Raw genomic sequence first — 24,193 nt, 5'->3', positions numbered from 1 at the left:
CTCTCTTTTTGGCATAAGTGGCAATTCCAATGATTTGCATAAGTTGATGAGAAAGAAATAGCACGATTTCCAAAGAATTTTTCTGTTTTCATTTCTCTAACAATGGCTAAAAGCAGTGTTTCCACCAGGTAACTTCTTCCAATATATTCCTCTGTTTCTGATGACTTTTATTTAAAGGTTTGCTTTAAAAGATTTGAAAGAAACTGTCCTTTATCTTATATTTGTAGTAATTTTCCATCATAGGGTTGTTTGATTTAGTTTAACGCACCAATTTTTATCATTAAAAGTAACAAAGAAACTTGCCCCTTTTCAGAAGAACATGACATGCTTCTGCATTGGTGTTTGAAGCTTCATAAACATCGACCACGAAGGGACTCGAACCCTCAATCTTCTGATTCGAAGTCAGACGCCTTATCCATTAGGCCACGCGGTCTCAATTTTGGGTGTGTGTGGCAGCGTATCTGGGAAAAAGAAAAAAACATAGCATGACAAATTGCAGAAGCGATTCAACTTGTGAAAAAAATTGGAGAAACCTCCCTTTGTCCGAAAGAGGCACCACTTACTGCACACTCTTTCAAGCAGTGACAGCAATTTTAAAAGATGGATTAAGTAACGATGGAAGAAAGGCAAAGCTTTGCAAAACAACATCTTGATTTTCGATTCCCCAGAAATGAGCAGAGCCGAATTTGTCCGCTCAGTCAAATAGAGGAAATCTACTGTTAGAAGGGAATGCAGATGTTTCAATTCTTCAAACTTGACGACAACAACGTGGAAGGACAAGCCAAAACAGAATCCTCCTCTTCCATGAGGTCACTTGGCAGAAAACATGGACACCTTTAGGAGTTAATGCAGATGCTTCATTTTTTTCAAACTTGTGAAACAATTTGAGAGAGAAAACTGCCTTTTGTTAGAAACATACTTTCAGAGCTCTCTCTTTTTGGCATAAGTGGCAATTCCAATGATTTGCATAAGTTGATGAGAAAGAAATAGCATGATTTCCAAAGAATTTTTCTGTTTTCATTTCTCTAACAATGGCTAAAAGCAGTGTTTCCACCAGGTAACTTCTTCAAATATATCCCTCTGTTTCTGATTACTTTTATTTAAAGGTTTGCTTTAAAAGATTTGAAGGAAACTGTCCTTTATCTTATATTTGTAGTAATTTTCCATCATAGGGTTGTTTGATTTAGTTAAACGCACCAATTTTTATCATTAAAAGTAACAAATAAACTTGCCCCTTTTCAGAAGAACATGACAGGCTTCTTCATTGGTGTTTGAAGCTTCATAAACATCGACCACGAAGGGACTCGAACCCTCAATCTTCTGATTCGAAGTCAGACGCCTTATCCATTAGGCCACGCGGTCTCAATTTTAGGTGTGATGTGGCAGCGCATCTGGGAAAAAGAAAAAACATAGCATGACAAATTATAGAAGCGATTCAACTTGTGAAAAAAATTGGAGAAACCTGCCTTTGTCCGAAAGAGGCACCACTTACTGCACACTCTTTCAAGCAGTGACAGCAATTTTAAAAGATGGATTAAGTAATGATGGAAGAAAGGCAAAGCTTTGCAAAACAACATCTTGATTTTCGATTCCCCAGAAATGAGCAGAGCCGAATTTGTCCGCTCAGGCAAATAGAGGAAATCTACTGTTAGAAGGGAATGCAGATGTTTCAATTCTTCAAACTTGACAACAACGTGGAAGGACAAGCCAAAACAGAATCCTCCTCTTCCATGAGGTCACTTGGCAGAAAACATGGACACCTTTAGGAGTTAATGCAGATGCTTCATTTGTTTCAAACTTGTGAAACAATTTGAGAGAGAAAACTGCCTTTTGTTAGAAACACACTTTCAGAGCTCTCTCTTTTTGGCATAAGTGGCAATTCCAATGATTTGCATAAGTTGATGAGAAAGAAATAGCATGATTTCCAAATAATTTTTCTGTTTTCATTTCTCTAACAATGGCTAAAAGCAGTGTTTCCACCAGGTAACTTCTTCAAATATATCCCTCTGTTTCTGATTACTTTTTTTTAAAGGTTTGCTTTAAAAGATTTGAAGGAAACTGTCCTTTATCTTATATTTGTAGTAATTTTCCATCATAGGGTTGTTTGATTTAGTTAAACGCACCAATTTTTATCATTAAAATTAACAAATAAACTTGCCCCTTTTCAGAAGAACATGACAGGCTTCTTCATTGGTGTTTGAAGCTTCATAAACATCGACCACGAAGGGACTCGAACCCTCAATCTTCTGATTCGAAGTCAGACGCCTTATCCATTAGGCCACGCGGTCTCAATTTTGGGTGTGTGTGGCAGCGTATCTGGGAAAAAGAAAAAAACATAGCATGACAAATTGCAGAAGCGATTCAACTTGTGAAAAAAATTGGAGAAACCTCCCTTTGTCCGAAAGAGGCACCACTTACTGCACACTCTTTCAAGCAGTGACAGCAATTTTAAAAGATGGATTAAGTAACGATGGAAGAAAGGCAAAGCTTTGCAAAACAACATCTTGATTTTCGATTCCCCAGAAATGAGCAGAGCCGAATTTGTCCGCTCAGTCAAATAGAGGAAATCTACTGTTAGAAGGGAATGCAGATGTTTCAATTCTTCAAACTTGACGACAACAACGTGGAAGGACAAGCCAAAACAGAATCCTCCTCTTCCATGAGGTCACTTGGCAGAAAACATGGACACCTTTAGGAGTTAATGCAGATGCTTCATTTTTTTCAAACTTGTGAAACAATTTGAGAGAGAAAACTGCCTTTTGTTAGAAACATACTTTCAGAGCTCTCTCTTTTTGGCATAAGTGGCAATTCCAATGATTTGCATAAGTTGATGAGAAAGAAATAGCATGATTTCCAAAGAATTTTTCTGTTTTCATTTCTCTAACAATGGCTAAAAGCAGTGTTTCCACCAGGTAACTTCTTCAAATATATCCCTCTGTTTCTGATTACTTTTATTTAAAGGTTTGCTTTAAAAGATTTGAAGGAAACTGTCCTTTATCTTATATTTGTAGTAATTTTCCATCATAGGGTTGTTTGATTTAGTTAAACGCACCAATTTTTATCATTAAAAGTAACAAATAAACTTGCCCCTTTTCAGAAGAACATGACAGGCTTCTTCATTGGTGTTTGAAGCTTCATAAACATCGACCACGAAGGGACTCGAACCCTCAATCTTCTGATTCGAAGTCAGACGCCTTATCCATTAGGCCACGCGGTCTCAATTTTAGGTGTGATGTGGCAGCGCATCTGGGAAAAAGAAAAAACATAGCATGACAAATTATAGAAGCGATTCAACTTGTGAAAAAAATTGGAGAAACCTGCCTTTGTCCGAAAGAGGCACCACTTACTGCACACTCTTTCAAGCAGTGACAGCAATTTTAAAAGATGGATTAAGTAATGATGGAAGAAAGGCAAAGCTTTGCAAAACAACATCTTGATTTTCGATTCCCCAGAAATGAGCAGAGCCGAATTTGTCCGCTCAGGCAAATAGAGGAAATCTACTGTTAGAAGGGAATGCAGATGTTTCAATTCTTCAAACTTGACAACAACGTGGAAGGACAAGCCAAAACAGAATCCTCCTCTTCCATGAGGTCACTTGGCAGAAAACATGGACACCTTTAGGAGTTAATGCAGATGCTTCATTTTTTTCAAACTTGTGAAACAATTTGAGAGAGAAAACTGCCTTTTGTTAGAAACACACTTTCAGAGCTCTCTCTTTTTGGCATAAGTGGCAATTCCAATGATTTGCATAAGTTGATGAGAAAGAAATAGCATGATTTCCAAAGAATTTTTCTGTTTTCATTTCTCTAACAATGGCTAAAAGCAGTGTTTCCACCAGGTAACTTCTTCCAATATATCCCTCTGTTTCTGATGACTTTTATTTAAAGGTTTGCTTTAAAAGATTTGAAGGAAACTGTCCTTTATCTTATATTTGTAGTAATTTTCCATCATAGGGTTGTTTGATTTAGTTAAACGCACCAATTTTTATCATTAAAAGTAACAAAGAAACTTGCCCCTTTTCAGAAGAACATGCCAGGCTTCTGCATTGGTGTTTGAAGCTTTATAAACATCAACCACGAAGGGACTTGAACCCTCAATCTTCTGATTCGAAGTCAGACGCCTTATCCATTAGGCCACGCTGTCTCAATTTTGAGTGTGTGTGGCAGCGTATCTGGGAAAAAGAAAAAACATAGCATGACAAATTGCAGAAGCGATTCAACTTGTGAAAAAAATTGGAGAAACCTCCCTTTGTCCGAAAGAGGCACCACTTACTGCACACTCTTTCAAGCAGTGACAGCAATTTTAAAAGATGGATTAAGTAACGATGGAAGAAAGGCAAAGCTTTGCAAAACAACATCTTGATTTTCGATTCCCCAGAAATGAGCAGAGCCGAATTTGTCCGCTCAGTCAAATAGAGGAAATCTACTGTTAGAAGGGAATGCAGATGTTTCAATTCTTCAAACTTGACGACAACAACGTGGAAGGACAAGCCAAAACAGAATCCTCCTCTTCCATGAGGTCACTTGGCAGAAAACATGGACACCTTTAGGAGTTAATGCAGATGCTTCATTTTTTTCAAACTTGTGAAACAATTTGAGAGAGAAAACTGCCTTTTGTTAGAAACATACTTTCAGAGCTCTCTCTTTTTGGCATAAGTGGCAATTCCAATGATTTGCATAAGTTGATGAGAAAGAAATATCATGATTTCCAAAGAATTTTTCTGTTTTCATTTCTCTAACAATGGCTAAAAGCAGTGTTTCCACCAGGTAACTTCTTCAAATATATCCCTCTGTTTCTGATTACTTTTATTTAAAGGTTTGCTTTAAAAGATTTGAAGGAAACTGTCCTTTATCTTATATTTGTAGTAATTTTCCATCATAGGGTTGTTTGATTTAGTTAAACGCACCAATTTTTATCATTAAAAGTAACAAATAAACTTGCCCCTTTTCAGAAGAACATGACAGGCTTCTTCATTGGTGTTTGAAGCTTCATAAACATCGACCACGAAGGGACTCGAACCCTCAATCTTCTGATTCGAAGTCAGACGCCTTATCCATTAGGCCACGCGGTCTCAATTTTGGGTGTGATGTGGCAGCGTATCTGGGAAAAAGAAAAAACATAGCATGACAAATTGCAGAAGCGATTCAACTTGTGAAAAAAATTGGAGAAACCTGCCTTTGTCCGAAAGAGGCACCACTTACTGCACACTCTTTCAAGCAGTGACAGCAATTTTAAAAGATGGATTAAGTAATGATGGAAGAAAGGCAAAGCTTTGCAAAACAACATCTTGATTTTCGATTCCCCAGAAATGAGCAGAGCCGAATTTGTCCCCTCAGTCAAATAGAGGAAATCTACTGTTAGAAGGGAATGCAGATGTTTCAATTCTTCAAACTTGACAACAACGTGGAAGGACAAGCCAAAACAGAATCCTCCTCTTCCATGAGGTCACTTGGCAGAAAACATGGACACCTTTAGGAGTTAATGCAGATGCTTCATTTTTTTCAAACTTGTGAAACAATTTGAGAGAGAAAACTGCCTTTTGTTAGAAACACACTTTCAGAGCTCTCTCTTTTTGGCATAAGTGGCAATTCCAATGATTTGCATAAGTTGATGAGAAAGAAATAGCACGATTTCCAAAGAATTTTTCTGTTTTCATTTCTCTAACAATGGCTAAAAGCAGTGTTTCCACCAGGTAACTTCTTCCAATATATTCCTCTGTTTCTGATGACTTTTATTTAAAGGTTTGCTTTAAAAGATTTGAAAGAAACTGTCCTTTATCTTATATTTGTAGTAATTTTCCATCATAGGGTTGTTTGATTTAGTTTAACGCACCAATTTTTATCATTAAAAGTAACAAAGAAACTTGCCCCTTTTCAGAAGAACATGACATGCTTCTGCATTGGTGTTTGAAGCTTCATAAACATCGACCACGAAGGGACTCGAACCCTCAATCTTCTGATTCGAAGTCAGACGCCTTATCCATTAGGCCACGCGGTCTCAATTTTGGGTGTGTGTGGCAGCGTATCTGGGAAAAAGAAAAAAACATAGCATGACAAATTGCAGAAGCGATTCAACTTGTGAAAAAAATTGGAGAAACCTCCCTTTGTCCGAAAGAGGCACCACTTACTGCACACTTTTTCAAGCAGTGACAGCAATTTTAAAAGATGGATTAAGTAACGATGGAAGAAAGGCAAAGCTTTGCAAAACAACATCTTGATTTTCGATTCCCCAGAAATGAGCAGAGCCGAATTTGTCCGCTCAGTCAAATAGAGGAAATCTACTGTTAGAAGGGAATGCAGATGTTTCAATTCTTCAAACTTGACGACAACAACGTGGAAGGACAAGCCAAAACAGAATCCTCCTCTTCCATGAGGTCACTTGGCAGAAAACATGGACACCTTTAGGAGTTAATGCAGATGCTTCATTTGTTTCAAACTTGTGAAACAATTTGAGAGAGAAAACTGCCTTTTGTTAGAAACACACTTTCAGAGCTCTCTCTTTTTGGCATAAGTGGCAATTCCAATGATTTGCATAAGACGCCTTATCCATTAGGCCACGCGGTCTCAATTTTGGGTGTGATGTGGCAGCGTATCTGGGAAAAAGAAAAAACATAGCATGACAAATTGCAGAAGCGATTCAACTTGTGAAAAAAATTGGAGAAACCTGCCTTTGTCCGAAAGAGGCACCACTTACTGCACACTCTTTCAAGCAGTGACAGCAATTTTAAAAGATGGATTAAGTAATGATGGAAGAAAGGCAAAGCTTTGCAAAACAACATCTTGATTTTCGATTCCCCAGAAATGAGCAGAGCCGAATTTGTCCCCTCAGTCAAATAGAGGAAATCTACTGTTAGAAGAAAATGCAGATGTTTCAATTCTTCAAACTTGACAACAACGTGGAAGGACAAGCCAAAACAGAATCCTCCTCTTCCATGAGGTCACTTGGCAGAAAACATGGACACCTTTAGGAGTTAATGCAGATGCTTCATTTTTTTCAAACTTGTGAAACAATTTGAGAGAGAAAACTGCCTTTTGTTAGAAACACACTTTCAGAGCTCTCTCTTTTTGGCATAAGTGGCAATTCCAATGATTTGCATAAGTTGATGAGAAAGAAATAGCACGATTTCCAAAGAATTTTTCTGTTTTCATTTCTCTAACAATGGCTAAAAGCAGTGTTTCCACCAGGTAACTTCTTCCAATATATTCCTCTGTTTCTGATGACTTTTATTTAAAGGTTTGCTTTAAAAGATTTGAAAGAAACTGTCCTTTATCTTATATTTGTAGTAATTTTCCATCATAGGGTTGTTTGATTTAGTTTAACGCACCAATTTTTATCATTAAAAGTAACAAAGAAACTTGCCCCTTTTCAGAAGAACATGACATGCTTCTGCATTGGTGTTTGAAGCTTCATAAACATCGACCACGAAGGGACTCGAACCCTCAATCTTCTGATTCGAAGTCAGACGCCTTATCCATTAGGCCACGCGGTCTCAATTTTGGGTGTGTGTGGCAGCGTATCTGGGAAAAAGAAAAAAACATAGCATGACAAATTGCAGAAGCGATTCAACTTGTGAAAAAAATTGGAGAAACCTCCCTTTGTCCGAAAGAGGCACCACTTACTGCACACTCTTTCAAGCAGTGACAGCAATTTTAAAAGATGGATTAAGTAACGATGGAAGAAAGGCAAAGCTTTGCAAAACAACATCTTGATTTTCGATTCCCCAGAAATGAGCAGAGCCGAATTTGTCCGCTCAGTCAAATAGAGGAAATCTACTGTTAGAAGGGAATGCAGATGTTTCAATTCTTCAAACTTGACGACAACAACGTGGAAGGACAAGCCAAAACAGAATCCTCCTCTTCCATGAGGTCACTTGGCAGAAAACATGGACACCTTTAGGAGTTAATGCAGATGCTTCATTTTTTTCAAACTTGTGAAACAATTTGAGAGAGAAAACTGCCTTTTGTTAGAAACATACTTTCAGAGCTCTCTCTTTTTGGCATAAGTGGCAATTCCAATGATTTGCATAAGTTGATGAGAAAGAAATAGCATGATTTCCAAAGAATTTTTCTGTTTTCATTTCTCTAACAATGGCTAAAAGCAGTGTTTCCACCAGGTAACTTCTTCAAATATATCCCTCTGTTTCTGATTACTTTTATTTAAAGGTTTGCTTTAAAAGATTTGAAGGAAACTGTCCTTTATCTTATATTTGTAGTAATTTTCCATCATAGGGTTGTTTGATTTAGTTAAACGCACCAATTTTTATCATTAAAAGTAACAAATAAACTTGCCCCTTTTCAGAAGAACATGACAGGCTTCTTCATTGGTGTTTGAAGCTTCATAAACATCGACCACGAAGGGACTCGAACCCTCAATCTTCTGATTCGAAGTCAGACGCCTTATCCATTAGGCCACGCGGTCTCAATTTTAGGTGTGATGTGGCAGCGCATCTGGGAAAAAGAAAAAACATAGCATGACAAATTATAGAAGCGATTCAACTTGTGAAAAAAATTGGAGAAACCTGCCTTTGTCCGAAAGAGGCACCACTTACTGCACACTCTTTCAAGCAGTGACAGCAATTTTAAAAGATGGATTAAGTAATGATGGAAGAAAGGCAAAGCTTTGCAAAACAACATCTTGATTTTCGATTCCCCAGAAATGAGCAGAGCCGAATTTGTCCGCTCAGGCAAATAGAGGAAATCTACTGTTAGAAGGGAATGCAGATGTTTCAATTCTTCAAACTTGACAACAACGTGGAAGGACAAGCCAAAACAGAATCCTCCTATTCCATGAGGTCACTTGGCAGAAAACATGGACACCTTTAGGAGTTAATGCAGATGCTTCATTTGTTTCAAACTTGTGAAACAATTTGAGAGAGAAAACTGCCTTTTGTTAGAAACACACTTTCAGAGCTCTCTCTTTTTGGCATAAGTGGCAATTCCAATGATTTGCATAAGTTGATGAGAAAGAAATAGCATGATTTCCAAATAATTTTTCTGTTTTCATTTCTCTAACAATGGCTAAAAGCAGTGTTTCCACCAGGTAACTTCTTCAAATATATCCCTCTGTTTCTGATGACTTTTTTTTAAAGGTTTGCTTTAAAAGATTTGAAGGAAACTGTCCTTTATCTTATATTTGTAGTAATTTTCCATCATAGGGTTGTTTGATTTAGTTAAACGCACCAATTTTTATCATTAAAAGTAACAAATAAACTTGCCCCTTTTCAGAAGAACATGACAGGCTTCTTCATTGGTGTTTGAAGCTTCATAAACATCGACCACGAAGGGACTCGAACCCTCAATCTTCTGATTCGAAGTCAGACGCCTTATCCATTAGGCCACGCGGTCTCAATTTTGGGTGTGTGTGGCAGCGTATCTGGGAAAAAGAAAAAAACATAGCATGACAAATTGCAGAAGCGATTCAACTTGTGAAAAAAATTGGAGAAACCTCCCTTTGTCCGAAAGAGGCACCACTTACTGCACACTCTTTCAAGCAGTGACAGCAATTTTAAAAGATGGATTAAGTAACGATGGAAGAAAGGCAAAGCTTTGCAAAACAACATCTTGATTTTCGATTCCCCAGAAATGAGCAGAGCCGAATTTGTCCGCTCAGTCAAATAGAGGAAATCTACTGTTAGAAGGGAATGCAGATGTTTCAATTCTTCAAACTTGACGACAACAACGTGGAAGGACAAGCCAAAACAGAATCCTCCTCTTCCATGAGGTCACTTGGCAGAAAACATGGACACCTTTAGGAGTTAATGCAGATGCTTCATTTTTTTCAAACTTGTGAAACAATTTGAGAGAGAAAACTGCCTTTTGTTAGAAACATACTTTCAGAGCTCTCTCTTTTTGGCATAAGTGGCAATTCCAATGATTTGCATAAGTTGATGAGAAAGAAATAGCATGATTTCCAAAGAATTTTTCTGTTTTCATTTCTCTAACAATGGCTAAAAGCAGTGTTTCCACCAGGTAACTTCTTCAAATATATCCCTCTGTTTCTGATTACTTTTATTTAAAGGTTTGCTTTAAAAGATTTGAAGGAAACTGTCCTTTATCTTATATTTGTAGTAATTTTCCATCATAGGGTTGTTTGATTTAGTTAAACGCACCAATTTTTATCATTAAAAGTAACAAATAAACTTGCCCCTTTTCAGAAGAACATGACAGGCTTCTTCATTGGTGTTTGAAGCTTCATAAACATCGACCACGAAGGGACTCGAACCCTCAATCTTCTGATTCGAAGTCAGACGCCTTATCCATTAGGCCACGCGGTCTCAATTTTAGGTGTGATGTGGCAGCGCATCTGGGAAAAAGAAAAAACATAGCATGACAAATTATAGAAGCGATTCAACTTGTGAAAAAAATTGGAGAAACCTGCCTTTGTCCGAAAGAGGCACCACTTACTGCACACTCTTTCAAGCAGTGACAGCAATTTTAAAAGATGGATTAAGTAATGATGGAAGAAAGGCAAAGCTTTGCAAAACAACATCTTGATTTTCGATTCCCCAGAAATGAGCAGAGCCGAATTTGTCCGCTCAGGCAAATAGAGGAAATCTACTGTTAGAAGGGAATGCAGATGTTTCAATTCTTCAAACTTGACAACAACGTGGAAGGACAAGCCAAAACAGAATCCTCCTCTTCCATGAGGTCACTTGGCAGAAAACATGGACACCTTTAGGAGTTAATGCAGATGCTTCATTTTTTTCAAACTTGTGAAACAATTTGAGAGAGAAAACTGCCTTTTGTTAGAAACACACTTTCAGAGCTCTCTCTTTTTGGCATAAGTGGCAATTCCAATGATTTGCATAAGTTGATGAGAAAGAAATAGCATGATTTCCAAAGAATTTTTCTGTTTTCATTTCTCTAACAATGGCTAAAAGCAGTGTTTCCACCAGGTAACTTCTTCCAATATATCCCTCTGTTTCTGATGACTTTTATTTAAAGGTTTGCTTTAAAAGATTTGAAGGAAACTGTCCTTTATCTTATATTTGTAGTAATTTTCCATCATAGGGTTGTTTGATTTAGTTAAACGCACCAATTTTTATCATTAAAAGTAACAAAGAAACTTGCCCCTTTTCAGAAGAACATGCCAGGCTTCTGCATTGGTGTTTGAAGCTTTATAAACATCAACCACGAAGGGACTTGAACCCTCAATCTTCTGATTCGAAGTCAGACGCCTTATCCATTAGGCCACGCGGTCTCAATTTTGAGTGTGTGTGGCAGCGTATCTGGGAAAAAGAAAAAACATAGCATGACAAATTGCAGAAGCGATTCAACTTGTGAAAAAAATTGGAGAAACCTCCCTTTGTCCGAAAGAGGCACCACTTACTGCACACTCTTTCAAGCAGTGACAGCAATTTTAAAAGATGGATTAAGTAACGATGGAAGAAAGGCAAAGCTTTGCAAAACAACATCTTGATTTTCGATTCCCCAGAAATGAGCAGAGCCGAATTTGTCCGCTCAGTCAAATAGAGGAAATCTACTGTTAGAAGGGAATGCAGATGTTTCAATTCTTCAAACTTGACGACAACAACGTGGAAGGACAAGCCAAAACAGAATCCTCCTCTTCCATGAGGTCACTTGGCAGAAAACATGGACACCTTTAGGAGTTAATGCAGATGCTTCATTTTTTTCAAACTTGTGAAACAATTTGAGAGAGAAAACTGCCTTTTGTTAGAAACATACTTTCAGAGCTCTCTCTTTTTGGCATAAGTGGCAATTCCAATGATTTGCATAAGTTGATGAGAAAGAAATAGCATGATTTCCAAAGAATTTTTCTGTTTTCATTTCTCTAACAATGGCTAAAAGCAGTGTTTCCACCAGGTAACTTCTTCAAATATATCAATCTGTTTCTGATTACTTTTATTTAAAGGTTTGCTTTAAAAGATTTGAAGGAAACTGTCCTTTATCTTATATTTGTAGTAATTTTCCATCATAGGGTTGTTTGATTTAGTTAAACGCACCAATTTTTATCATTAAAAGTAACAAATAAACTTGCCCCTTTTCAGAAGAACATGACAGGCTTCTTCATTGGTGTTTGAAGCTTCATAAACATCGACCACGAAGGGACTCGAACCCTCAATCTTCTGATTCGAAGTCAGACGCCTTATCCATTAGGCCACGCGGTCTCAATTTTGGGTGTGATGTGGCAGCGTATCTGGGAAAAAGAAAAAACATAGCATGACAAATTGCAGAAGCGATTCAACTTGTGAAAAAAATTGGAGAAACCTGCCTTTGTCCGAAAGAGGCACCACTTACTGCACACTCTTTCAAGCAGTGACAGCAATTTTAAAAGATGGATTAAGTAATGATGGAAGAAAGGCAAAGCTTTGCAAAACAACATCTTGATTTTCGATTCCCCAGAAATGAGCAGAGCCGAATTTGTCCCCTCAGTCAAATAGAGGAAATCTACTGTTAGAAGGGAATGCAGATGTTTCAATTCTTCAAACTTGACAACAACGTGGAAGGACAAGCCAAAACAGAATCCTCCTCTTCCATGAGGTCACTTGGCAGAAAACATGGACACCTTTAGGAGTTAATGCAGATGCTTCATTTTTTTCAAACTTGTGAAACAATTTGAGAGAGAAAACTGCCTTTTGTTAGAAACACACTTTCAGAGCTCTCTCTTTTTGGCATAAGTGGCAATTCCAATGATTTGCATAAGTTGATGAGAAAGAAATAGCACGATTTCCAAAGAATTTTTCTGTTTTCATTTCTCTAACAATGGCTAAAAGCAGTGTTTCCACCAGGTAACTTCTTCCAATATATTCCTCTGTTTCTGATGACTTTTATTTAAAGGTTTGCTTTAAAAGATTTGAAAGAAACTGTCCTTTATCTTATATTTGTAGTAATTTTCCATCATAGGGTTGTTTGATTTAGTTTAACGCACCAATTTTTATCATTAAAAGTAACAAAGAAACTTGCCCCTTTTCAGAAGAACATGACATGCTTCTGCATTGGTGTTTGAAGCTTCATAAACATCGACCACGAAGGGACTCGAACCCTCAATCTTCTGATTCGAAGTCAGACGCCTTATCCATTAGGCCACGCGGTCTCAATTTTGGGTGTGTGTGGCAGCGTATCTGGGAAAAAGAAAAAAACATAGCATGACAAATTGCAGAAGCGATTCAACTTGTGAAAAAAATTGGAGAAACCTCCCTTTGTCCGAAAGAGGCACCACTTACTGCACACTCTTTCAAGCAGTGACAGCAATTTTAAAAGATGGATTAAGTAACGATGGAAGAAAGGCAAAGCTTTGCAAAACAACATCTTGATTTTCGATTCCCCAGAAATGAGCAGAGCCGAATTTGTCCGCTCAGTCAAATAGAGGAAATCTACTGTTAGAAGGGAATGCAGATGTTTCAATTCTTCAAACTTGACGACAACAACGTGGAAGGACAAGCCAAAACAGAATCCTCCTCTTCCATGAGGTCACTTGGCAGAAAACATGGACACCTTTAGGAGTTAATGCAGATGCTTCATGTTTTTCAAACTTGTGAAACAATTTGAGAGAGAAAACTGCCTTTTGTTAGAAACATACTTTCAGAGCTCTCTCTTTTTGGCATAAGTGGCAATTCCAATGATTTGCATAAGTTGATGAGAAAGAAATAGCATGATTTCCAAAGAATTTTTCTGTTTTCATTTCTCTAACAATGGCTAAAAGCAGTGTTTCCACCAGGTAACTTCTTCAAATACATCCCTCTGTTTCTGATTACTTTTATTTAAAGGTTTGCTTTAAAAGATTTGAAGGAAACTGTCCTTTATCTTATATTTGTAGTAATTTTCCATCATAGGGTTGTTTGATTTAGTTAAACGCACCAATTTTTATCATTAAAAGTAACAAATAAACTTGCCCCTTTTCAGAAGAACATGACAGGCTTCTTCATTGGTGTTTGAAGCTTCATAAACATCGACCACGAAGGGACTCGAACCCTCAATCTTCTGATTCGAAGTCAGACGCCTTATCCATTAGGCCACGCGGTCTCAATTTTAGGTGTGATGTGGCAGCGCATCTGGGAAAAAGAAAAAACATAGCATGACAAATTATAGAAGCGATTCAACTTGTGAAAAAAATTGGAGAAACCTGCCTTTGTCCGAAAGAGGCACCACTTACTGCACACTCTTTCAAGCAGTGACAGCAATTTTAAAAGATGGATTAAGTAATGATGGAAGAAAGGCAAAGCTTTGCAAAACAACATCTTGATTTTCGATTCCCCAGAAATGAGCAGAGCCGAATTTGTCCGCTCAGGCAAATAGAGGAAATCTACTGTTAGAAGGGAATGCAGATGTTTCAATTCTTCAAACTTGACAACAACGTGGAAGGACAAGCCAAAACAGAATCCTCCTCTTCCATGAGGTCACTTGGCAGAAATCATGGACACCTTTAGGAGTTAATGCAGATGCTTAATTTTTTTCAAACTTGTGAAACAATTTGAGAGAGAAAACTGCCTTTTGTTAGAAACACACTTTCAGAGCTCTCTCTTTTTGGCATAAGTGGCAATTCCAATGATTTGCATAAGTTGATGAGAAAGAAATAGCATGATTTCCAAAGAATTTTTCTGTTTTCATTTCTCTAACAATGGCTAAAAGCAGTGTTTCCACCAGGTAACTTCTTCCAATATATCCCTCTGTTTCTGATGACTTTTATTTAAAGGTTTGCTTTAAAAGATTTGAAGGAAACTGTCCTTTATCTTATATTTGTAGTAATTTTCCATCATAGGGTTGTTTGATTTAGTTAAACGCACCAATTTTTATCATTAAAAGTAACAAATAAACTTGCCCCTTTTCAGAAGAACATGACAGTCTTCCGCATTGGTGTTTGAAGCTTCATAAACATCGACCACGAAGGGACTCGAACCCTCAATCTTCTGATTTGAAGTCAGACGCCTTATCCATTAGGCCACGCGGTCTCAATTTTGGGTGTGTGTGGCAGCGTATCTGGGAAACAGAAAAAACAAAGCATGACAAATTGCAGAAGCGATTCAACTTGTGAAAAAAATTGGAGAAACCTCCCTTTGTCCGAAAGAGGCACCACTTACTGCACACTCTTTCAAGCAGTGACAGCAATTTTAAAAGATGGATTAAGTAACGATGGAAGAAAGGCAAAGCTTTGCAAAACAACATCTTGATTTTCGATTCCCCAGAAATGAGCAGAGCCGAATTTGTCCCCTCAGTCAAATAGAGGAAATCTACTGTTAGAAGGGAATGCAGATGTTTCAATTCTTCAAACTTGACAACAACGTGGAAGGACAAGCCAAAACAGAATCCTCCTCTTCCATGAGGTCACTTGGCAGAAAACATGGACACCTTTAGGAGTTAATGCAGATGCTTCATTTTTTTCAAACTTGTGAAACAATTTGAGAGAGAAAACTGCCTTTTGTTAGAAACACACTTTCAGAGCTCTCTCTTTTTGGCATAAGTGGCAATTCCAATGATTTGCATAAGTTGATGAGAAAGAAATAGCATGATTTCCAAAGAATTTTTCTGTTTTCATTTCTCTAACAATGGCTAAAAGCAGTGTTTCCACCAGGTAACTTCTTCCAATATATTCCTCTGTTTCTGATGACTTTTATTTAAAGGTTTGCTTTAAAAGATTTGAAGGAAACTGTCCTTTATCTTATATTTGTAGTAATTTTCCATCATAGGGTTGTTTGATTTAGTTAAACGCACCAATTTTTATCATTAAAAGTAACAAATAAACTTGCCCCATTTCAGAAGAACATGACAGTCTTCTGCATTGGTGTTTGAAGCTTCATAAACATCGACCACGAAGGGACTCGAACCCTCAATCTTCTGATTCGAAGTCAGACGCCTTATCCATTAGGCCACGCGGTCTCAATTTTTGTGAAACAATTTGAGAGAGAAAACTGCCTTTTGTTAGAAACACACTTTCAGAGCTCTCTCTTTTTGGCATAAGTGGCAATTCCAATGATTTGCATAAGTTGATGAGAAAGAAATAGCATGATTTCCAAAGAATTTTTCTGTTTTCATTTCTCTAACAATGGCTAAAAGCAGTGTTTCCACCAGGTAACTTCTTCCAATATATTCCTCTGTTTCTGATGACTTTTATTTAAAGGTTTGCTTTAAAAGATTTGAAGGAAACTGTCCTTTATCTTATATTTGTAGTAATTTTCCATCATAGGGTTGTTTGATTTAGTTAAACGCACCAATTTTTATCATTAAAAGTAACAAATAAACTTGCCCCTTTTCAGAAGAACATGACAGTCTTCTGCATTGGTGTTTGAAGCTTCATAAACATCGACCACGAAGGGACTCGAACCCTCAATCTTCTTATTCGAAGTCAGACGCCTTATCCATTAGGCCACGCGGTCTCAATTTTTGTCAAACAATTTGAGAGAGAAAACTGCCTTTTGTTAGAAACACACTTTCAGAGCTCTCTCTTTTTGGCATAAGTGGCAATTCCAATGATTTGCATAAGTTGATGAGAAAGAAATAGCATGATTTCCAAAGAATTTTTCTGTTTTCATTTCTCTAACAATGGCTAAAAGCAGTGTTTCCACCAGGTAACTTCTTCCAATATATCCCTCTGTTTCTGATGACTTTTATTTAAAGGTTTGCTTTAAAAGATTTGAAGGAAACTGTCCTTTATCTTATATTTGTAGTAATTTTCCATCATAGGGTTGTTTGATTTAGTTAAACGCACCAATTTTTATCATTAAAAGTAACAAAGAAACTTGCCCCTTTTCAGAAGAACATGACAGGCTTCTGCATTGGTGTTTGAAGCTTCATAAACATCGACCACGAAGGGACTCGAACCCTCAATCTTCTGATTTGAAGTCAGACGCCTTATCCATTAGGCCACGCGGTCTCAATTTTGGGTGTGTGTGGCAGCGTATCTGGGAAACAGAAAAAACAAAGCATGACAAATTGCAGAAGCGATTCAACTTGTGAAAAAAATTGGAGAAACCTCCCTTTGTCCGAAAGAGGCACCACTTACTGCACACTCTTTCAAGCAGTGACAGCAATTTTAAAAGATGGATTAAGTAACGATGGAAGAAAGGCAAAGCTTTGCAAAACAACATCTTGATTTTCGATTCCCCAGAAATGAGCAGAGCCGAATTTGTCCCCTCAGTCAAATAGAGGAAATCTACTGTTAGAAGGGAATGCAGATGTTTCAATTCTTCAAACTTGACAACAACGTGGAAGGACAAGCCAAAACAGAATCCTCCTCTTCCATGAGGTCACTTGGCAGAAAACATGGACACCTTTAGGAGTTAATGCAGATGCTTCATTTTTTTCAAACTTGTGAAACAATTTGAGAGAGAAAACTGCCTTTTGTTAGAAACACACTTTCAGAGCTCTCTCTTTTTGGCATAAGTGGCAATTCCAATGATTTGCATAAGTTGATGAGAAAGAAATAGCATGATTTCCAAAGAATTTTTCTGTTTTCATTTCTCTAACAATGGCTAAAAGCAGTGTTTCCACCAGGTAACTTCTTCCAATATATTCCTCTGTTTCTGATGACTTTTATTTAAAGGTTTGCTTTAAAAGATTTGAAGGAAACTGTCCTTTATCTTATATTTGTAGTAATTTTCCATCATAGGGTTTTTTGATTTAGTTAAACGCACCAATTTTTATCATTAAAAGTAACAAATAAACTTGCCCCTTTTCAGAAGAACATGACAGTCTTCTGCATTGGTGTTTGAAGCTTCATAAACATCGACCACGAAGGGACTCGAACCCTCAATCTTCTGATTCGAAGTCAGACGCCTTATCCATTAGGCCACGCGGTCTCAATTTTTGTGAAACAATTTGAGAGAGAAAACTGCCTTTTGTTAGAAACACACTTTCAGAGCTCTCTCTTTTTGGCATAAGTGGCAATTCCAATGATTTGCATAAGTTGATGAGAAAGAAATAGCATGATTTCCAAAGAATTTTTCTGTTTTCATTTCTCTAACAATGGCTAAAAGCAGTGTTTCCACCAGGTAACTTCTTCCAATATATCCCTCTGTTTCTGATGACTTTTATTTAAAGGTTTGCTTTAAAAGATTTGAAGGAAACTGTCCTTTATCTTATATTTGTAGTAATTTTCCATCATAGGGTTGTTTGATTTAGTTAAACGCACCAATTTTTATCATTAAAAGTAACAAAGAAACTTGCCCCTTTTCAGAAGAACATGACAGGCTTCTGCATTGGTGTTTGAAGCTTCATAAACATCGACCACGAAGGGACTCGAACCCTCAATCTTCTGATTCGAAGTCAGACGCCTTATCCATTAGGCCACGCGGTCTCAATTTTGGGTGTGTGTGGCAGCGTATCTGGGAAACAGAAAAAACAAAGCATGACAAATTGCAGAAGCGATTCAACTTGTGAAAAAAATTGGAGAAACCTCCCTTTGTCCGAAAGAGGCACCACTTACTGCACACTCTTTCAAGCAGTGACAGCAATTTTAAAAGATGGATTAAGTAACGATGGAAGAAAGGCAAAGCTTTGCAAAACAACATCTTGATTTTCGATTCCCCAGAAATGAGCAGAGCCGAATTTGTCCGCTCAGTCAAATAGAGGAAATCTACTGTTAGAAGGGAATGCAGATGTTTCAATTCTTCAAACTTGACGACAACAACGTGGAAGGACAAGCCAAAACAGAATCCTCCTCTTCCATGAGGTCACTTGGCAGAAAACATGGACACCTTTAGGAGTTAATGCAGATGCTTCATTTTTTTCAAACTTGTGAAACAATTTGAGAGAGAAAACTGCCTTTTGTTAGAAACATACTTTCAGAGCTCTCTCTTTTTGGCATAAGTGGCAATTCCAATGATTTGCATAAGTTGATGAGAAAGAAATAGCATGATTTCCAAAGAATTTTTCTGTTTTCATTTCTCTAACAATGGCTAAAAGCAGTGTTTCCACCAGGTAACTTCTTCAAATATATCCCTCTGTTTCTGATTACTTTTATTTAAAGGTTTGCTTTAAAAGATTTGAAGGAAACTGTCCTTTATCTTATATTTGTAGTAATTTTCCATCATAGGGTTGTTTGATTTAGTTAAACGCACCAATTTTTATCATTAAAAGTAACAAATAAACTTGCCCCTTTTCAGAAGAACATGACAGGCTTCTTCATTGGTGTTTGAAGCTTCATAAACATCGACCACGAAGGGACTCGAACCCTCAATCTTCTGATTCGAAGTCAGACGCCTTATCCATTAGGCCACGCGGTCTCAATTTTGGGTGTGATGTGGCAGCGTATCTGGGAAAAAGAAAAAACATAGCATGACAAATTGCAGAAGCGATTCAACTTGTGAAAAAAATTGGAGAAACCTGCCTTTGTCCGAAAGAGGCACCACTTACTGCACACTCTTTCAAGCAGTGACAGCAATTTTAAAAGATGGATTAAGTAATGATGGAAGAAAGGCAAAGCTTTGCACAACAACATCTTGATTTTCGATTCCCCAGAAATGAGCAGAGCCGAATTTGTCCCCTCAGTCAAATAGAGGAAATCTACTGTTAGAAGGGAATGCAGATGTTTCAATTCTTCAAACTTGACAACAACGTGGAAGGACAAGCCAAAACAGAATCCTCCTCTTCCATGAGGTCACTTGGCAGAAAACATGGACACCTTTAGGAGGTAATGCAGATGCTTCATTTTTTTCAAACTTGTGAAACAATTTGAGAGAGAAAACTGCCTTTTGTTAGAAACACACTTTCAGAGCTCTCTCTTTTTGGCATAAGTGGCAATTCCAATGATTTGCATAAGTTGATGAGAAAGAAATAGCATGATTTCCAAAGAATTTTTCTGTTTTCATTTCTCTAACAATGGCTAAAAGCAGTGTTTCCACCAGGTAACTTCTTCCAATATATTCCTCTGTTTCTGATGACTTTTATTTAAAGGTTTGCTTTAAAAGATTTGAAGGAAACTGTCCTTTATCTTATATTTGTAGTAATTTTCCATCATAGGGTTGTTTGATTTAGTTTAACGCACCAATTTTTATCATTAAAAGTAACAAAGAAACTTGCCCCTTTTCAGAAGAACATGACATGCTTCTGCATTGGTGTTTGAAGCTTCATAAACATCGACCACGAAGGGACTCGAACCCTCAATCTTCTGATTCGAAGTCAGACGCCTTATCCATTAGGCCACGCGGTCTCAATTTTGGGTGTGTGTGGCAGCGTATCTGGGAAAAAGAAAAAAACATAGCATGACAAATTGCAGAAGCGATTCAACTTGTGAAAAAAATTGGAGAAACCTCCCTTTGTCCGAAAGAGGCACCACTTACTGCACACTCTTTCAAGCAGTGACAGCAATTTTAAAAGATGGATTAAGTAACGATGGAAGAAAGGCAAAGCTTTGCAAAACAACATCTTGATTTTCGATTCCCCAGAAATGAGCAGAGCCGAATTTGTCCGCTCAGTCAAATAGAGGAAATCTACTGTTAGAAGGGAATGCAGATGTTTCAATTCTTCAAACTTGACGACAACAACGTGGAAGGACAAGCCAAAACAGAATCCTCCTCTTCCATGAGGTCACTTGGCAGAAAACATGGACACCTTTAGGAGTTAATGCAGATGCTTCATTTTTTTCAAACTTGTGAAACAATTTGAGAGAGAAAACTGCCTTTTGTTAGAAACACACTTTCAGAGCTCTCTCTTTTTGGCATAAGTGGCAATTCCAATGATTTGCATAAGTTGATGAGAAAGAAATAGCATGATTTCCAAAGAATTTTTCTGTTTTCATTTCTCTAACAATGGCTAAAAGCAGTGTTTCCACCAAGTAACTTCTTCAAATATATCCCTCTGTTTCTGATGACTTTTTTTTAAAGGTTTGCTTTAAAAGATTTGAAGGAAATTGTCCTTTATCTTATATTTGTAGTAATTTTCCATCATAGGGTTGTTTGATTTAGTTAAACGCACCAATTTTTATCATTAAAAGTAACAAATAAACTTGCCCCTTTTCAGAAGAACATGACAGGCTTCTGCATTGGTGTTTGAAGCTTCATAAACATCGACCACGAAAGGACTCGAACCCTCAATCTTCTGATTTGAAGTCAGACGCCTTATCCATTAGGCCACGCGGTCTCAATTTTGGGTGTGTATGGCAGCGTATCTAGGAAAAAGAAAAAACATAGCATGACAAATTGCAGAAGCGATTCAACTTGTGAAAAAAATTGGAGAAACCTCCCTTTGTCCGAAAGAGGCACCACTTACTGCACACTCTTTCAAGCAGTGACAGCAATTTTAAAAGATGGATTAAGTAACGATGGAAGAAAGGCAAAGCTTTGCAAAACAACATCTTGATTTTCGATTCCCCAGAAATGAGCAGAGCCGAATTTGTCCGCTCAGTCAAATAGAGGAAATCTACTGTTAGAAGGGAATGCAGATGTTTCAATTCTTCAAACTTGACGACAACAACGTGGAAGGACAAGCCAAAACAGAATCCTCCTCTTCCATGAGGTCACTTGGCAGAAAACATGGACACCTTTAGGAGTTAATGCAGATGCTTCATTTTTTTCAAACTTGTGAAACAATTTGAGAGAGAAAACTGCCTTTTGTTAGAAACACACTTTCAGAGCTCTCTCTTTTTGGCATAAGTGGCAATTCCAATGATTTGCATAAGTTGATGAGAAAGAAATAGCATGATTTCCAAAGAATTTTTCTGTTTTCATTTCTCTAACAATGGCTAAAAGCAGTGTTTACACCAGGTAACTTCTTCAAATATATCCCTCTGTTTCTGATGACTTTTTTTTAATGGTTTGCTTTAAAAGATTTGAAGGAAACTGTCCTTTATCTTATATTTGTAGTAATTTTCCATCATAGGGTTGTTTGATTTAGTTCAGTGGTAGTCAACCTTTTTTTACCTACCGCCCACTAATGCAACTTTTTGGTTGAAAAAATTTCCTTACCGCCCACCAGTTTTCGCGCAAATGCAGAATATTTTTTAGAAAGGAGGGTGTTTTACAAAAAATAAATGTACGTACATTTATCTTTTTATTTCTACTTAATGCAGGTTTATAAGGTTTTTAACTTTATAAAGTTTAATGAGAAAACAATAAAGTAAATTGAAATTACCTTTACTAGTGATTAATGAGATCCTTGAGGTTGATGCTGCGAGACTAAATATTTGATATCTGGTTCGATTTTCGTAAGGAACAAACGAAGGTCTCTTTCAGTGATATTCAGACGACTTCTCTGTTTGCGCATAATATGATTTCTCATATTATCTCTCTATGATTTTTCTTGTGCGTCAGCTCATCTCCTCTCCCTCCTCAATTCCCCTCCCCACCTTTTTTTCCCCTTTTTTCTATTTTTTAACCTTCCTTGTAGCAATGCCCAGTAGGAAGGCTGAGCTAGGTAGCCCACTTACTATATAGTCCACTATAACAGACAGACACACGTACAAGACACACGTACAAGACACACATACAAGACACACATACAAGACACACATACAAGACACACATACAAGACACACATACAGACACACATACAGACACACATACAGACACACATACAGACACACATACAGACACACATACAGACACACACACGACACACATACAGACACACACACGACACACATACATACACACACACGACACATACATACACACACGACACATACACACACACACACACGACAAATACACACACACATACACACACACACACGACACATACACGACACATACACATACATACACACACACGACACATACATACACACACACGACACATACATACACACACACAACACATACACACACGACATACATACACACACACAACACTTACATACACACGACATACATACACACACACAACACATACATACACACACACACAAATACAGACACATAGATACACAAATACAGACACATAGATACACACACACGACACATACATACACGACACATACAGACACACATGACACATACAGACACACACAACACATACAGACACACACACGACACACATACATACACACATACACACACGACACATACATACACACACGACACATACATACACACACACACACACACACATACACACACAAATACAGACACAGATACACACACACGACACATACAGACACACACGACACACACACAGACACACATACATACACATACAGACACACATACACACAAGACACATACATACAGACACACACAAGACACACATACATACACACACACAAGACACACATATATACAGACACACAAGACATACATACAAAGACACACACACACACACACACACATTATATTTAAGTCACCCTCCTGTTTCCTACCTTTTAGATTCAGGAAGGTGACTTTCCCTGGGGTCCAGTGGTGGCTCAGGTGGATGGGAGTCAGAGTTCCCACTCTGACTCCCTGGTCTTCCTCCCGCGCGGCTCTCAGGGTTAGCTGGGAGGAGTGACGTGCGGTCACTTCCTCCCAGCTCTGCGATGTCATCACAGGGGGCCCGGTCGCGCTGTTAAAGCGCCCAGCGCTGACCGGGCCCCCTCACAATCCACATCCATCGGGTGGCCCTGACAGCATGGGCCACCCGATGGACCCCTCAATATGCAGCCCCGGCGGTTTGCCGCCCCTGCCGGAGCCGCAATTTGTCACGGCGGTACCCAGTCGCAGGGGTACCGCCGGCTCGCACCCGCCCGCCCGGTCGTCAGGTCGTCAAAACCTGGAAATCCCTACCGCCCACCTGAAATCCTAAAACGCCCACTAGTGGGCGGTAGGGACCAGGTTGACGACCCATGATTTAGTTAAACGCACCATTTTTTATCATTAAAAGTAACAAATAAACTTGCCCCTTTTCAGAAGAACATGACAGGCTTCTGCATGGTGTTTGAAGCTTCATAAACATCGACCACGAAGGGACTCAAACCCTCAATCTTCTGATTCGAAGTCAGACGCCTTATCCATTAGGCCACGCGGTCTCAATTTTGGGTGTGCGTGGCAGCGTATCTGGGAAAAAGAAAAAACATAGCATGACAAATTGCAGAAGCGATTCAACTTGTGAAAAAAATTGGAGAAACCTCCCTTTGTCCGAAAGAGGCACCACTTACTGCACACTCTTTCAAGCAGTGACAGCAATTTTAAAAGATAGATTAAGTAACGATGGAAGAAAGGCAAAGCTTTGCAAAACAACATCTTGATTTTCGATTCCCCAGAAATGAGCAGAGCCGAATTTGTCTGCTCAGTCAAATAGAGGAAATCTACTGTTAGAAGGGAATGCAG

At 38.1% G+C, this 24,193-nt stretch overlaps 20 non-coding genes across 20 annotated transcripts; all 20 read right to left on the bottom strand.

Annotated features, from left to right (window-relative positions):
- Nucleotides 1-360: 360 nt before the first annotated feature.
- Nucleotides 361-433, bottom strand: TRNAR-UCG (transfer RNA arginine (anticodon UCG)). The gene has a single exon. It is a non-coding gene; the product is annotated as a tRNA-Arg (tRNA).
- An 856-nt stretch (nt 434-1,289) lies between these two features.
- On the bottom strand, nt 1,290-1,362 carry TRNAR-UCG (transfer RNA arginine (anticodon UCG)). The gene has a single exon. It is a non-coding gene; the product is annotated as a tRNA-Arg (tRNA).
- An 853-nt stretch (nt 1,363-2,215) lies between these two features.
- On the bottom strand, nt 2,216-2,288 carry TRNAR-UCG (transfer RNA arginine (anticodon UCG)). Its single transcript has one exon. It is a non-coding gene; the product is annotated as a tRNA-Arg (tRNA).
- Nucleotides 2,289-3,144: 856 nt separating this feature from the next.
- On the bottom strand, nt 3,145-3,217 carry TRNAR-UCG (transfer RNA arginine (anticodon UCG)). Its single transcript has one exon. It is a non-coding gene; the product is annotated as a tRNA-Arg (tRNA).
- A 1,781-nt stretch (nt 3,218-4,998) lies between these two features.
- Nucleotides 4,999-5,071, bottom strand: TRNAR-UCG (transfer RNA arginine (anticodon UCG)). Its single transcript has one exon. It is a non-coding gene; the product is annotated as a tRNA-Arg (tRNA).
- Nucleotides 5,072-5,924: 853 nt separating this feature from the next.
- On the bottom strand, nt 5,925-5,997 carry TRNAR-UCG (transfer RNA arginine (anticodon UCG)). The gene has a single exon. It is a non-coding gene; the product is annotated as a tRNA-Arg (tRNA).
- A 1,419-nt stretch (nt 5,998-7,416) lies between these two features.
- TRNAR-UCG (transfer RNA arginine (anticodon UCG)) lies at nt 7,417-7,489 on the bottom strand. The gene has a single exon. It is a non-coding gene; the product is annotated as a tRNA-Arg (tRNA).
- Nucleotides 7,490-8,345: 856 nt separating this feature from the next.
- On the bottom strand, nt 8,346-8,418 carry TRNAR-UCG (transfer RNA arginine (anticodon UCG)). The gene has a single exon. It is a non-coding gene; the product is annotated as a tRNA-Arg (tRNA).
- An 853-nt stretch (nt 8,419-9,271) lies between these two features.
- Nucleotides 9,272-9,344, bottom strand: TRNAR-UCG (transfer RNA arginine (anticodon UCG)). The gene has a single exon. It is a non-coding gene; the product is annotated as a tRNA-Arg (tRNA).
- Nucleotides 9,345-10,200: 856 nt separating this feature from the next.
- On the bottom strand, nt 10,201-10,273 carry TRNAR-UCG (transfer RNA arginine (anticodon UCG)). Its single transcript has one exon. It is a non-coding gene; the product is annotated as a tRNA-Arg (tRNA).
- An 853-nt stretch (nt 10,274-11,126) lies between these two features.
- TRNAR-UCG (transfer RNA arginine (anticodon UCG)) lies at nt 11,127-11,199 on the bottom strand. The gene has a single exon. It is a non-coding gene; the product is annotated as a tRNA-Arg (tRNA).
- An 855-nt stretch (nt 11,200-12,054) lies between these two features.
- Nucleotides 12,055-12,127, bottom strand: TRNAR-UCG (transfer RNA arginine (anticodon UCG)). Its single transcript has one exon. It is a non-coding gene; the product is annotated as a tRNA-Arg (tRNA).
- Nucleotides 12,128-12,980: 853 nt separating this feature from the next.
- On the bottom strand, nt 12,981-13,053 carry TRNAR-UCG (transfer RNA arginine (anticodon UCG)). The gene has a single exon. It is a non-coding gene; the product is annotated as a tRNA-Arg (tRNA).
- Nucleotides 13,054-13,909: 856 nt separating this feature from the next.
- On the bottom strand, nt 13,910-13,982 carry TRNAR-UCG (transfer RNA arginine (anticodon UCG)). Its single transcript has one exon. It is a non-coding gene; the product is annotated as a tRNA-Arg (tRNA).
- A 1,778-nt stretch (nt 13,983-15,760) lies between these two features.
- On the bottom strand, nt 15,761-15,833 carry TRNAR-UCG (transfer RNA arginine (anticodon UCG)). The gene has a single exon. It is a non-coding gene; the product is annotated as a tRNA-Arg (tRNA).
- Nucleotides 15,834-17,679: 1,846 nt separating this feature from the next.
- TRNAR-UCG (transfer RNA arginine (anticodon UCG)) lies at nt 17,680-17,752 on the bottom strand. Its single transcript has one exon. It is a non-coding gene; the product is annotated as a tRNA-Arg (tRNA).
- Nucleotides 17,753-18,176: 424 nt separating this feature from the next.
- On the bottom strand, nt 18,177-18,249 carry TRNAR-UCG (transfer RNA arginine (anticodon UCG)). Its single transcript has one exon. It is a non-coding gene; the product is annotated as a tRNA-Arg (tRNA).
- An 855-nt stretch (nt 18,250-19,104) lies between these two features.
- TRNAR-UCG (transfer RNA arginine (anticodon UCG)) lies at nt 19,105-19,177 on the bottom strand. Its single transcript has one exon. It is a non-coding gene; the product is annotated as a tRNA-Arg (tRNA).
- An 853-nt stretch (nt 19,178-20,030) lies between these two features.
- Nucleotides 20,031-20,103, bottom strand: TRNAR-UCG (transfer RNA arginine (anticodon UCG)). Its single transcript has one exon. It is a non-coding gene; the product is annotated as a tRNA-Arg (tRNA).
- Nucleotides 20,104-23,819: 3,716 nt separating this feature from the next.
- TRNAR-UCG (transfer RNA arginine (anticodon UCG)) lies at nt 23,820-23,892 on the bottom strand. The gene has a single exon. It is a non-coding gene; the product is annotated as a tRNA-Arg (tRNA).
- Nucleotides 23,893-24,193: the final 301 nt, after the last annotated feature.

This window comes from Pelobates fuscus, chromosome 9 (assembly GCF_036172605.1).
Source record: "Pelobates fuscus isolate aPelFus1 chromosome 9, aPelFus1.pri, whole genome shotgun sequence".
In the NCBI taxonomy this organism is placed as follows: Eukaryota; Metazoa; Chordata; class Amphibia; order Anura; family Pelobatidae; genus Pelobates; species Pelobates fuscus.
Note: the sequence above shows the minus strand (reverse complement) of the source record. Positions and strands in the feature narration are given on the sequence as shown.